The 15,422-nt window shown below is 42.6% G+C and overlaps 1 protein-coding gene across 1 annotated transcript in view; it reads right to left on the bottom strand.

Annotated features, from left to right (window-relative positions):
* The window catches only part of LOC123481844 (tumor necrosis factor receptor superfamily member 14-like), an 87,339-nt gene extending 72,442 nt beyond the window's left edge, over window positions 1-14,897 (bottom strand). The window contains exon 1 of the mRNA XM_045207331.1: window positions 14,736-14,897. The gene's annotated coding sequence lies outside the window, so the exon portion shown is untranslated. The remainder of the gene's footprint in view (window positions 1-14,735) is intronic.
* Between the last annotated feature and the right edge of the window lie 525 nt (window positions 14,898-15,422).

Raw genomic sequence — 15,422 nt, 5'->3', positions numbered from 1 at the left:
GCTGTAATCCCGGATGAATCTGCGGTAGAAATTCGCAAACCCCAAAAATCTCTGGAGCTGCAATCTCGCACCGGGCTGGGCCCATTCCAGAACCGCTCTAACCTTCTCCTGGTCCATCCTAATCTCTCCCCTGGAGATGATGTACCCGAGAAAGGATGTCGTGTGGGCGTGAAACTCGCACTTCTCGGCCTTCACGAACAGGCGATTCTCCAACAATCGCTGCAGAACCTGCCGGACATGCTGGACGTGGTCGGAAGGTTCCTTCGAGAAGATCAGAATGTCATCCAGGTAAACAAACACAAAGAGACCGATCATATCTCTCAGGACGTCGTTCACCATACTCTGGAATACCGCTGGAGCATTGGTCAGTCCAAACGGCATCACCTGATACTCGAAGTGACCCATCGGTGTATTGAAACCCGTCAACCACTCGTCTCCCTCTCTGATCCGGACCATGTGATACGCATTGCGTAGGTCTAGCTTGGTGAACACCGTAGCACCCTGTAAGGAGTCGAAGGCAGAACTCATCAAGGGCAGGGGATACTTGTTCTTGACCGTGATGTCATTCAACCCCCCGATAATCAATACACGGTCGAAGAGAGCCATCCTTCTTACCCACAAAGAAGAATCCTGCCCCCAGGGGTGATGACGAGGGACGAACGAGACCAGCAGCTAGGGACTCCTTGATGTAGGTCTCCAAAGCCTCACGTTCAGGGCGGGAGATACTGTATAACCTTCCCTTGGGGTAGACAGCTCCAGGGAACAGGTTGATGGCACAATCATATGGTCGGTGGGGAGGGAGTGACAGAGCCTTCTGCTTACTGAACACTTCCCCCAAATCGTGATATGTCTCGGGAACCAGGGACAAATCTGGGGGTTTAGCCTCAATCACCTGACTGGGAACCGAATGGGGACAGGCAGTCTTGAGACAGTTAGCATGACAATCAAGGCTCCAACTCGTTACCTTGCCCGTCACCCAATCGAACGTGGGATTGTGTTCCTTCAGCCAGGGGTATCCAAGGACCAGAGGAACATGGGAAGACGGCAGAATGAAGAATGAAATCATCTCCGAATGATTCCCCGACAACAGCATCTTAACCGGTTCAGTCCTCATCGTGATACGTGCCAGACTACTGCCGTTCAGAGTGGTCGCTTCAATGGCTTCCGGCAATTGCTCCTTGGAAAGCCCCAGCTGTTCCACCAACTCGGCATCAAGAAAGCTTCCATCGGCACCTGAATCGATAAAGCGTTAATCGCTAAGCTCTGATTCCTGTTCACAAGGGTAGCCGGGAAACGGGTCTGACAGAGGTACTGAGAGGTTGAAACTGGCTCGCTACAAGTCCTCCCAACTTTAGCGAGCCGGGCAGTTTGACGACCGCCGGGAACAAGTGGAGATGTAATGTCCCGAGCTACCACAGTAGAGGCAGCAGTTGGTCTTACGTCTATGTTGACGCTCCTCCTTGGTTAACCCGTGCCGCCCCACTTGCATGGGTTCAGAATCGGGAGAGAGGACCTCTCCACTAATCCTTTGTGGTGGAGAATGATCGACGTGTTCTGGTCCACCACCCGACCCGACTGGGAACTGAGAAGCTGATCGATTGGACGGACCCCATTGCTTCTCCCTCCTTCGCTCTCGGACTCGATTATCCACCCGAATAGACAAGGCTACCAAGCTGTCCAGGTCACTAGGCTCCGGATAGGAGATCAACTCATCCTTGAGCTGCTCCGACAGACCCTGGTAAAAGGCCGCTTGCAGAGACTCCTCATTCCACCCACTCTCCACAGCCAACGTCTTGAACTCGATCACGAAGTCGGCCACGCTGCGAGTTCCTTGGTGAAGCGAAAACAGGCGCCTAGCTGCGTCCCTCCCTCGGACGGAATGGTCGAAGAGCTTCCTCATCTCGGCCGTGAACCCCTGGTATGAAGCCATGCAGGGGTCTTGTCGTTCCCAAACGGCTGAAGCCCACTCAGCGCTCGACCACGCAGCAACTCAATCACAAAGGCTATCCTAGCCTTGTCTGTGGCATAAGAGTAGGGCTGTAGATCGAACACTAACCCACACTGCATAAGGAAAGAACGGCATCTTCCCAGCTCCCCCTCATATTTATCCGGCGTCGGAACCTTGGGCTCACGGGAAGGACACCGCTCCAGACGCGGCAGGCGAGATGGGTGAAACCGGTAGTGGATCCTCCACCGGAAACTTGCGCTGGTTCTGGACCTCCGTCAGACCGGTAGAAAGGTTCCGAACTGACAACGCTATCTCCTGTAGTGCCGTGCTATGTTGTCCCAACATCTTCTCCTGATGGGAAATGGCATGGCGAACAGAGTCCAGGTCCGCTGGGTTCATTACTGGCCGGATCGTTCTGTCACGAGTTACAAAGCCAGAACCCAGAAGCAGACCAGGACAAGGTAAGTTGAAACGAAGGTGAGTGTTTATTTACAAATTCAAGAGTGATGCTGAATAATCCAGGGAACAGAGCGGGCGGCGTTGATTAGTTGTTGGGGGTGCAGTGGTTGATCCAATCATGGCTCGGCAGCCGCCGACCACCAGGCAGAGGTAGGATGAAGGTTCCGGACGAGTGACTGCAGATGGAACAAAACGGAGGTAAGTAAACAACAAACCAACAAGGTGCAAAACAACAAAACTAACGCTAGAAGCTCTAAGACTGATACTCTGGTAAACCTACTGTTCATGGCTAACGATCCGGCAGGGAATGGATGTTAGGCCAGAGCCTAAGAAGGGTGATGATCAGGACCAGGTGTGCAGATTGCTGATGGGATGCAGGTGCGGAAATCAAGAGAGCTCCCCGGAGCGTTCCAGAACCCTCGGGAAACTGGAGATCCCGAGCAGAAAAACTAGTCCACAGACAGGACCCGACTCAGACTGCCGGGATCGTTACAATCCCCTTTGCACATGTGCATAAATATAGATACATCTGACAGGAGAGTTCTGAGTGGTAAAAGTTGGACAGAGGATCTCGAAATCTCTGAGCAAGAAACACTTGGATGAACAATTTTCTTTAAATGTTATTTTCTGGCAATTGTGCTGTTATGTGTTAAGATTACAAGACTATTTGCGAGATTGAATTGTCATTTCAATAGGCATAGGCTACAGACTAAAATCAGGGTTTATGATTGTAATTACATTTTCCCATAGTTTGCTTAGCTAAAGGAAGGTAGACTATAGCCCCTGATAGGCCTACATCTAATTTCAGATAGTCTACAGTAACCTAGACAATATGTAGTCCCCTGTAGCTCAGTTGGTAGAGCATGGCGCTTGCAACGCCAGGGTTGTGGGTTCGTTTTCCCACGGGGGGCCAGTATGAAAATGTATGCACTCACTAACTGTAAGTCGCTCTGGATAAGAGCGTCTGCTAAATGACTAAAATGTCAAATGTAATGTAAACTGAACGATTTAGCAGCTTGCTTAGTTCAAATTAACAGACTAATTTATTCAACATGAATAGCGAGGCGATTTCGCAATAAGAAGTGCTTGTGTTTCCCAATAGCCAGCTGGAATAGGCTACTGAGGATGGGGTCATAATTTCAATCACTGAATTAAATATTAATAATCTATATGAACTGAATATGCTTGTCAACAACAGCCAGTGTTTGTGTTTTACCTGTAGCCTAATCTGACTACTGTTAACGCCAATCTAATGTGTTCATAACAACACAACGCTACAACAACAAACTGAAGCCAGGCTATTTATTAAATTGGTTTGCCAGCTCCAGGTAGGCTACACAAGAGGCACAAATTGATTTGCAATGACTCCAGTGAAATCATAATTTTAACATATTTATTGTAACAAAAGGTAACCTACAATGGCATATACATTAATAGGCTACTTGATGGCCAACAGAGGCAAATGTATAATTCTCCACATTTAGCCTAATGTCCGATTCATTGAGGACTTTTCCCCATAAAAAGAACCAAGCGAGGGAGTTCCATAACTTCTATTTAAAAATGTCCACTCGGGCAGCCCCCGAGACCCAAGACCTGAGCATGCATACAGCACTTCGCTTGATACCGTTTTCTTTAAGCAGTCAACATTAGAACGCAGTTTAAACCACCTCTGAGCGAATTTATGTAATGCGCTCTAGCGCACCTAGTCGTTTTCCAGTGCTTTGTCTCCATTATTTATTTTATATGCATAAGTTCTAGTGTATTAATTTGTTTTATCGACTTAGCTAAATATTCAGAGTTACTTTGTGATTAGTCTAGCGTACTCATCTGATGTTGTTACAGTATTTCTGACCCGAAATGGATTGCGCATCGTTCTACGCAAGTGTAGGATAGGCTACATGGTCGCTATTTTTGTGTGGGCAGCTCCCCTGTAGGGTAGGAAACATGGTCGCTATTTTTGTGTGGGCAGCTCCCCTGACTCGAAGTTGACAGATCGATGTTGTCTTTAGTCAGTCTGACAGTCGGCCACCATCCTGTAGATTTCCACTTATTAGGGGAAGGAAGACACAAAGTCATAATTAACGTTTTAATAAGTTCCTGTCAGTTTGTACTATTTAACTCCTATGTCATTGTCAAGGGCATGGTATGAGAATTAAGAAGTTGTCAAGAGAGCACAGAGAGACTGGCACTTAACCTATGCATCTTTTTGTTGTCTGTTTCAGGTTTTCATTTTATGCTTGTATTTGGAAAGGATTATGGTCCAGCAGAATACAAAACATTTGATGGGCAGTGCTGCCCAATGTGTAATAAAGGTAATGTTCATTTTTTTACATTAGCTTTTTCAATGTTTACATATTACCAGTAAACAAGGGGCAGGCACATTTCTACAGGTAGCCTACAATATCTCTCACACACTACAGTATTTCAGTAGGCCTCATGCAGTAAATGGGAGGAATTGGTTTTGTCCGAAGACCCGTACCGGTTAGTAAAAAGTAAGCCACAACGCAGTAGAGGCTCCTGACTGGCTGAGAAGGTGGGGCGGGACCGAGTGTCACCGGGGGCCATAAAAAAAAAACGTAATGATGCAGAGAGCTGTGTTCCATGAAACACTGGCTGTTTCCATGAAACAGTGGCTGTGTCCGAATACCCATACTTCCGTCCTAAATAGTAGGCTTTCTGTGTATGCGAAAAAGGAACGTTTTATAGTGTAGTTGAGGACTTGGTGGACTGTATATTCTGTAGGGTTAGGTTTTACTTAGCACTATGTGTTCTCTCCCAGGTGCTTGTAAGGGCGCAGATGACAGACCGGTATGATTCCAGTTGAGGTTGTTTAATGACGCTGATTCACAGAGCAGTAACGGCACAGTACAGTGCAGGGGTGTCAAACTCATTTTAGCTCAGGGGCCACATGGAGGAAAATCTATTCCCAAGTGGGCCGGACCGGTAAAATAATGGTATATATAACTTAAAAACAACAACTTCAGATTGTTTTCTTTGTTTTAATACTATCAACATAAAACATAAAACTGGAGCCTGAGGACAGTGTGTCCAAAATAGTACAAGCACAACATCACTGTTAATCATAAAACACCTCAAGTTTATTTGAAAATTCTAAAGAAAAAGAACACACAAACACACAATGCCTCAGTGATTCACAGAACTGTTTCACAGATCACAGAACTATATCAGGATGTCATTTCTCAGGCAGAAATGTAGATACAAATAATGAAATCCTGTTCCCCAAACAAGTGCAAGAACCACAGAGTCAAGAATAGGTTAAATATACAAATAAAATAAAATCAATTAAAAACAATAGCACATCAACATAAAAACATATAAACATAAAGCTGGAGCCTGAAGACAGTGTGTCCAAAAGCACAACATCACTATTAATCATAAAACACCTCAAGTTATTTGAAATTCTGAGGACAAACAACACACAAACACACAATGCCTCAGTGATTCACAGAAGTATATCACAGATCACAGAACTATATCAGGGTGTCTCATGCAGCACTTTAAGTGGGGTTGCATAGTTTATTTGACTCCTGAAACCTGGCATCTTTTAGCTTTCACCAGCGCATCAATATCAGGCGTCACATCCTGAGTGGCAGCCAACTTCAGGATGTGATTCAAGTGCTTGTGCGTGAGCCTTGAGCGCAGCTTTGTTTTATTTATGCTCATTACAGAGAACTTGCTCACAAAGATATGTGGTTCCAAACATGCATAACAGTTTTGCAGCGAGGGCTGTCAAGTTGGGGTAACCTGGCAAAAGATTCTGATAAAATGTGTCCAAGCCAGCTGCGGCAAATTTGGCCTTCAAATCCGAGTCACACTGCAAGTCTATTATTTCAAGTTGGATGCTGACGGGCAGATCAGAGGGATTCACGGTGAATGGCGAACAAAAAACGTTGAAGTCTTTCTCCAGTTCACCAAAAATCTGAAAGCGTTGCTCAAACTCCCTTAACAGTCCCGTTATTTTATCTTTGAACCGCTTCATGTCTGCCACATGTTGGGTCGCGCACACATTTTTCAGACAGGGGAAGTGAGCTGCATCACCACCGGCGAGTTGCGTCTCCCACAATGCCAGCTTCAACTTGAAAGAACGTATGCTGTCATAATACTGCGTGGCAACTTTGTTGCGCCCTTGCAGCTGTTTGTTCAAGTTATTCAGGTGCTCTGTAACATCCACCATAAATGCAAGGTCCTGCATCCATTCTGCGGAATGAAATTCTAACACTGGTTTGCCCTTTTCTTCCATGAACTGTTCAATTTCTTCTCGTAAATCAAAGAAACGCCTCAGCACAGCACCTCGGCTTAACCATCTTACCTCAGTGTGGTATGGCAGGCCATAGATGTGGTCTTTCTCTCTGAGAAGGCTGTCAAACTGACGGTGATTCAGGCTTCTGGATCGGATGAAATTAACAGTTTGGATGACCACCTTCATGAACATGGTCTTCCTCCATTTTTAACCAGCTCATGTTTAAAACAAATACATGTTAAGACATCACTGGAGTCTGGAGATACAACTCACCACTATAACTGGGCCTCTGAGTCTGTTTTCTCCCTGTCGTGCTGTCTGTCTATGCATCTCTGCTGTCACTGTCTCTCTGTCTGTGATTCTCCTTGTTCTCCTCTGCTGTCACTATGTCTGTCTGTCTGTCTGTCTGCCTGTCTGTCTGTCTGTCTGTCTGTCTGTCTGTCTGTCTGTCTGTCTGTCTGTCTGTCTGTCTGTCTGTCTGTCTGTCTCTGTTTCTTCTTGTTCTCCTCTGCTGTCTCTCTGCCCTCCCTACCCTTTTGTCAGCTGGCATCACAGCAGTTCTTCTCTGCCACCCTGTCAATGACATCATCTGTATCCAGGACCATAAGGATTTCCTTTTCAGTTGTCATCAGCATAATGCCTCCAAGTGATCGTAGGATAAGGGTGCTCCTGAGTCGATGTTTTATGAATTTGAGAGTAGAGAAGCTCCTCTCACAGGTTACCTGGGTGACAGACAGGGTGAGTAGGAACTTGTACCCCAGGCCTATAACATGGTAAGCCTCTGTCAACAAGATGTACCACCATAGAAGTTGATAACAACTTTTATTCATCCTCTCCACTTGTTCTTCATCATGTCCATCCGCTGGTATCTCACTCACATTCCTGGTTGTGTCCTTCTCCACTGCTAATGTTTTCACGCTCTCCCACTGACTGGTCAACTCACACTGCAAAGTGCTGACAGATGCTCGGCTGGCAAACTTAAGCAAGAGTTTGCTTAGTTTAGCAAGTGATGTCTGGGGCAATCCATTATATTTTATCTCTGAGAACCTGCTGGGGTCCAGATAAGCAAAGTCTGTGTACAAGTGCCTTGTGTCAGAAAGCGCTGATAGATGCTATCAGTGACTGTATCCATGATGACAAAGTGCACCTTAGTCTTGTAGACCCTCTCTGCATCTCTCTCAGTCTCATCCTGAGCCAACTCCCCAGGCATGGGCTTCCCCAGGCATCTCGGCTTACACTTCCTGTTCGGTGTCTTCGTCCTGTTGTCAGTGGCCCACTGCACAAAGCTCTCCGTGGCCCACTTCACAGCATCGAAGTCCCTCACATTCTTTTGCAGAGCCTCTTGTGTTCCCAATACCATCCTGCTGTCAGGATGTCCATGCCACTGGTTTGTAGGTACTTGGAGAGAGGGGATGTTTCCTCAAATATACACAGAAATGTTTGGGCAGTGAAGATTGTCTCGTACCATGAGCAGGGCCTCTGTTAATGCTCCGGCCTTGACACGTACAGTTGGATTGTGACTGTCCATCTCTTCAATAGATGTCAAGGTGAGAATCATATCCACAAACAGAGTATTTTGTGGGTTGCCAAATAATCCAAAAACCTTCTTCAGAGCAGCATCCTTGGCCCACCAGCATGTTTATCTTATAGGAGAAAGATGTCTGTGGCGAGTGTCCAGGCTCTTTTTTCCCCACGCATTAATTATTTGGTAGCACTCTGGAATGAACACTGCCAGGATATTTAGTAGAGAGAACAGCAATGCACTTGCTATAACTACTCCTATTGCTATAACTACTCCTATTGCTATAACAACTCCTATTTCTATAACTACTCCACAGACGATCATTAGCTTCTTTAAAAACAAATGCTGTGGACTGTTACAAATCACAAGTGCACAGGCCTATGCCTATTTGGGAAGACAGCAAGTTGGGCAGCGAGCGTGGCAATAGGCCTAGCTGATTATTGAGTTTCGGCTGTCAGTGAAAATCATCTAAAATGTGTGAAGATAATGTGTCTTGAGTATAATTTAAAGTGTTTAGACAAGAAGAAGGTGAGGGTGTGTGGTGAAGATATGGGCGTCTCTCTCCAGAATGCACTCAGCTCTCCAGAATCTGCTCTGCTGTTTCCTGACAATTCTTGAACATTCATTGTTTTATTGTGTGAATTATTTGCCCTTTGATTATTTATTTGTATCAATTCCCCATTACATATGTAACCAGTAGGCCTAGCAAATGTACCGTTAATCCCTGTCATTTGGTTACATTAATTACTGTTAATGCATGCATTACAATAATTTACCGTTCTCATTCTCAGAGTGGAAACGTTGTTTGCAGAGTTTACAACCTGCTACACTTGTGAGAAACAAGTTTAGGTTTATTTCATAACCATCATTTTGGAGTTTTGTCAATTTTTTCATTTATAGGCCTACTGCTGCATTGGCCTATAGGCTATCTCTGAGTTCCATGTGCTAATGTCTTTAGCCGCCAATGGATCGTGGTGTATCAATGTTCACTTCTAAATTGGTTTAGGACCTATTTAAACGGTTGAGAGTTTTTTGTCACCTTGGTAAACATAACTCAGAGAAAATACATATCACATGTGGCGTTCCATAAGATTTAATTTTGGCTCCGGTACTGTTCAGTTTATATATGTTACCCCATAGCAGTGTTATCAGAAAGCACAGCATTGATTTTTTAGCAGACGATACACAACTTTACATTTCTGTGTCAACAGAGGATTTTAGCTCATTTTAATTCACGGGCAATGAAGATAAAACATCAGGTTAAAAACCGAGGTGTGATTTTAGATTCTGAACTCAATTGACAACAGACTTTCAGCACGCTTATAGGGAAGGACATTCAAAAAATATGACTCTTACAGAAATATGTGTTATGGCTTTACACCTCCTGCTATATTGTGGATAAAGAGTTACCTGTCTAACAGAACACAGATCGTGTTCTTTAATGGAAGCCTCTCCAACATAATTCCCCAGGGCAGCTGTCTAGGCCCTTTACTTTTTTCTATCTTTACTAATGTTATGCCACTGGCCTTGAGTAAAGCCAGTGTGTCTATGTATGCGGATGACTCAACACTATACACGTCAGCTACTACAGCGATTGAAATCACTGCAACACTTAACAAAGAGCTGCAGTCAGTTTCAGAATGGATGGCAAGGAATAAATTAGTCCTAAATATTTCAAGAAATAAAAGCATAGTATTTGGGACAAATCATTCACTAAACCCTAAACCTCAACTAAATCTTGTAATAAATAATGTGTAAATTGAGCAAGTTGAGGTGCCTAAACTGCTTGGAGGAACCCTGGATTGTAAACTGTCATGGTCAAAACATGTTGATACAACAGTAGCTAAGATTGGGAGAAGTCTGTCCATAATAAAGTGCTCCTCCGCCTTTTTAACAACACTAGCAACAAGGCAGGTCCTACAGTATCTAGTTTTGTCGCACCTGGACTACTGTTCAGTCGTGTGGTCAGGTGACACAAAGAGAGATCTCTGTAAATTACAATTGGCTCAGAACAGGGCAGCACGGCTGGCCCTTAAATGTACACGGATAGCTAACATTAATAACATGCATGTAAATCTCTCATGGCTCAAAGTGAAAGAGAGATTTACTTCATCACTACTTGTTTTTGTAAGAAGTATTGACAAGCTGAATGCACTGAAGTGTCTGTTTAAACTACTAGCACACAGCTCAGACACCCATGCATACCCCACCATACAAGACATGCCACCAAAGGTCTCTTCACAGTCCCCAAGTCCAGAACAGACTATGGGAGGCGCACAGTACTACATAGAGCCATGGCTACATGGAACTCTATTCCACTTCAGGTAACTGATGCAAGCAGTAGAATCAGATTTAAAAAGCAGATAAAAATACACCTCATGGAACAGCGGGGACTGTGAAGAGACACACAGGCACAGACACACAAAAAGATAAGACACAAACTCTACACACACATACACATGGATGTTGTATTGTAGATACGTGATGCGTAGAGTAGTGGCGTGAGGGAACACACTAAATGTATTGGGTAGAGAGTTATGAAATGTAATGTCATGTAATATTTTAAATTGTATATAATTGCCTTAATGTTGCAGCAGCTAATGGGGATCCTTAATAAATACAAATACAAATACGAATCACACATTAGGAATGTGACCAAAATAGCTTTTTACCACCTGAGGAACATTGCCGTTGTGCGTCCGTTTCTCTCTCAGGCTGATACAGAGAACCTCACCCATGCTTTCATTACAATCAGTATTGACTACAGTAATGCTCTCCTAAGATCACACATTACACCGGTTGCCGGTGAGTTTAAGAATTAATGTTAAGATTCTTCTTTTGGTTTTTAAATCAATCCACAATTATGTAGACATGCTTTTGAGTTATGTACCCAGTAGGTCCTCTGGCACTGGCCTTTTAACTATCCTTTAGACTTATAGGAGCCTTGCTCAAGGGCACAGACAGACTTTTTAAAATATATTTTTATTCCACCTGTTCGTCTCAGGGATTCAAACCAGTGACCTTTCAGTTACTGGCCCAACACTCTTAACCGCTAGGCTAAGTAGCTCCCTCAGAGCCTGTGGCACCAGCCTTTTAACTATCCCAAAGCCTATGACCAAGAGTTGTGGGTTCGATTCCCACAGGGGGCCAGTATGAAAATGTATGCACTCACTAACTGTAAGTCGCTCTGGATAAGAGCGTCTGCCATATGACTAAAATGTAAAAATGTAAGAGGCATGAAGAGTCAGCCTGTAGTTATTATGCCCCCAGCCTCTGGAATAGCCTGCCAGAGAACCTGAGGGGGGACGAATCTGTGGACATATTTAAAAGAGATCTTTAAACACACCTTTGTAGCTTTGCTTTTCCTCAGGGTGCTTTTTAGACATTCATTTTTATTGTTATTCTTTTGTTTTCTATCCTCTTATGTTTGTTGTCTAGTAAATATTACAGTTTTTATTTTAATTGTCTTTATAGTTTGTTTTCCTGTGAAGCACATTGCATTGCATTCCTTGTCTAAAATGTGCTGTATAAATAAAGCTTGATTTTATTTAATTTGAATGTGTTCATATGGCAAAGGGTGGTGCTCTTTCCATTAGTTGAATTTTAACTTTTAGATTTTTATCATTTTAATTCAGATTTTTATGATTAACCACGTGACAATACTTTTGAGAAACGAAAACGTTATTATTGAAATGAAACTGTTCCATTAAAATGTGCATATAAAAATAATAATAACTGGCACGCAGATATGTGGAAATAAATTGTAAGATCCCCAAACTTGAAACTCAAGATCTGCCTATGGTCTTTATTATAACACCCATTAACAAAATATATAGCTATAGGCTAATATTTTGTCCATTTTTTTTTTATTCAAACAAGCAAGCTTTTAATTATTTTTCTTGAAAACGACAAGGCCAAAGCTTTTAATTTTTCAAGAACAGGTAAAATTCGACTTGAGTTCAGCAGCGCACTTTCAAATCAGAAGGCAGTTGAGTCACCAGAGGAAGAACAGACATCGAAAACAACAGGAAGAGAACAGCCTTGTCGTCAAATTACAAATACAGTCATTCATCAATATTTTTTTTCTCTCCAGTTACTGCACGGAACATGTTAAGAAGGCTATTTCTACATATACACAAATAATCCATATCTTACCCTGCCTTGGTTCGCATTTGGACTATTGTACTTTCTTTCACTTTGACTTTCCAAATAACGAAAAGTGGGAGGCTACTGATAAACTGATAAACAATCCCAGAAAAATAAGTCATGAAACTCCTGTCAATTTGGTAAAAGCCTACATTCTATTGGTGGGTAACATAACATGTTTCCACATGATTTAACATCGTGTAGGAACGCGTCATAGCTATATAAACCTTCACTGGAGATATGGGATCACACACTATCACATTATTATAACGCTTTTAATACAATGACCTACACTCCAGATCGCCAAATCAGACAATAGATGGCATGGCCATACTTGTCTGGAACACATCCATCTGTTTATATCGTCATGACAAAGTGTAGATTTCGTTTAGATGTGCTCAATCTAAACAGTGTACCAAATTATTAACCTCAATCTCATTAATTCTGAATGTGTCCCTAAAACGCGATTGTTTAGATTTACATAATTATATACATAATTTAATAGGATCTCTGTGGTAGGCTAACAACTAATTTACATAGAATGAATATAACGGGCTTGGAAACTCTAACCCTGGCAATTCATTCTATTTCTATGGAACAACCACTCTATGACATTAGCAGCCATAGAGATAGAACGTGTTTCATCTTTATGATAGCAGTCTCAAAGCAAAACTGTATTAATTGAGATGGAATGTTAAAACCTTCTATGTAATAACCATAAATACTGTAAACTATATGATAAAAAAAAAATAATTGTCCCATTGACTTTTTTCTCTCTCATATGATCTTTGTAAAATGTCAACATAAGTACTGGTCGTCTAACATCTAAATTATTATTAAGATGAACTTTCTTGACATTCTAAAGATACATTTAGTAAACATTTCCTGATGGTGGTTTCCACCTGCAGGATATCCCTCCAAGGTAAACAATGATGAGAGCAGCAGGTGAGTCACCAGGTAGGCCAAACACATCCATGAGTGCAGCCAAGACCCAACATCTGCCCCTTTGAAGGACTGTCAAACTCAACATTTCTTGTTCAGTGGGAACCCCACTTTGAATCCAGTTTATAAACTGTGACTTACATTTTTCAATTCACATTTAATCACTCTTAGTTGATAGTTTGTTTTACTGACCGAAATGAGAAGGAATCCAGTCAACAGTCAGAGAGAGAAGGTCCATCTGCCTTTAGTTGAGGACAATCAGAAGTGTCCATCATGTGCCAGAGCATCAGCAGAGCGTCCCAAAGTCATCCCTAAATCTGACCCCTCCTTCAGTTGTAAATTGATTAATGTCACCATCTTATTTAAATGAATGAATCTGTAATAAAATCCACATTTGACCTTCGGTTGCCTTTTAAAGTATAATTGTCAGCCCCTTTCAGCCGTTGGATTGTTTGTAACCTTTCAGCCAGTGTTGTGCTTCTGCAACCATGCTCAACTGGAAATATTATTATCTGAAACCTGCAGGTTAATGACTCTAGAAAGGGACATGACCAGTTTAGCCTGCTTGGAAAGTCTGAAATCAAAACATCCATGTAGCCACTTTATTGCTAGCCCAGATCTGATGGTTGCTAGCACTATGGTTGGCTCAGTGGGCTGTGCACCATATTTGAGGTTGGTATTGATTGTAGCTGTAACATTGTAATCCCACTTTTTACAGGAGCAGAATATATTGATGTTCGGTGAGGAAATCACTCGCCTGTCAGAGTTTGAAGAGGAGTGTTCGAAGAAAGACCAAGAGATCTCTGTGCTTCAGGAGAAGCTGACAGAACGGATCATTTCTCATAATGAGGATGTGGCCAGAGGTCAGGGAGGAAGTAGGGACCCCTCTGCACTGTATATTTCAGACTACTGTGATAGTATTGTAGCTCATACATGTACTGAACAACAAGTTGTGACCTTTGTCCATTTGATAAGGTCTGATGGGTATACAGCCATATACTGATTACCACAGCAGTGCTCTAACTTTAACAGTACCATCTATCCCTCTGTCTTAAAACCCTCAAGGTTGACTAAAATGTTAACTAAAGGAAAATAAACGAAAACAAAACAAGATCAGGTTACAAGACTGTTCAAACTAAAACTGATACCAGAACCAACAGAGGACAACACACATCTATAATTAAACTGTAAAACTAAAATGAAACATAAATGAAAGCCAAAATTGCACTAACTTTGCTCATCTCATATACTTTTCTTTTAGGTTCTTTGTATTGAACGATATCCTCATCCAATTCTCTTTCACTTTGCCTAAAATTTGAACTAAAATAGAACATCTTTGATTGAAAGATAGCCTGCTGTAAATTGTATACTGAAACTGGCATGAATTAACTTCAAATTAAATAAAGAATAAATTAACAAATTAACAAATTAAAGTCAACAAAATAATTTGTACATACCATTAACAGATTCTTCTCCTCCTCGCCTCCTTATGGTGTTTTGAAAAGTTGTCGGGAAGAGGACGAATGATAGAAGACATGAGGAATGAGGAAAAACTTCTCACTGTTTCACCCTGTGTTTTTTTGTATTGAAGGTGGAGTTGATAGTGCATCTGTCAGAGGAGGTCAGGAATCTGAGGGAGGTGGAGAAGGAGGAGCCAGCAGATAGCCAGGCTAGAAGAGGAGCTCCACAGGCTGAGAGAGGCCAGCTCTGGGTGGGGTGTTGAACATGGAGGGTTCCGAGCCCTGTTGGGCAGAGAAGCAACTCACTCTGAGACAGAACACCAAGACATAGAGTATGAGGTTAACCCTTAGTTAACTTGGTCAGAGTTAGGAATTAATATTTGTTAACGTTTAAAATTGATATACAGGCTGCATGTAATGTTATTTTCTAAAATATGACCTAAAACTGATCTAATCTTGCATGATGGCCTTGTCTGAGTCATGGAACATGGCCACAAACACAGCTCTTCAGATATTCAGAGAATGCAGTGGACAGTGAGGAGGAAGACAACAGAGTATCACTTACTGGACAGATGAGAGAATGGCAGAGAACCAATGAACAACTGATGAGGGACTTAGAGGAGGCCAGGAAGAATAATTTGATCTCTTCTGGTGTGTAGGCATGGAGATACAGTATCAAATCAA

The sequence above is a fragment of the Coregonus clupeaformis genome, chromosome 24 (assembly GCF_020615455.1).
Source record: "Coregonus clupeaformis isolate EN_2021a chromosome 24, ASM2061545v1, whole genome shotgun sequence".
In the NCBI taxonomy this organism is placed as follows: Eukaryota; Metazoa; Chordata; class Actinopteri; order Salmoniformes; family Salmonidae; genus Coregonus; species Coregonus clupeaformis.
Note: the sequence above shows the minus strand (reverse complement) of the source record. Positions and strands in the feature narration are given on the sequence as shown.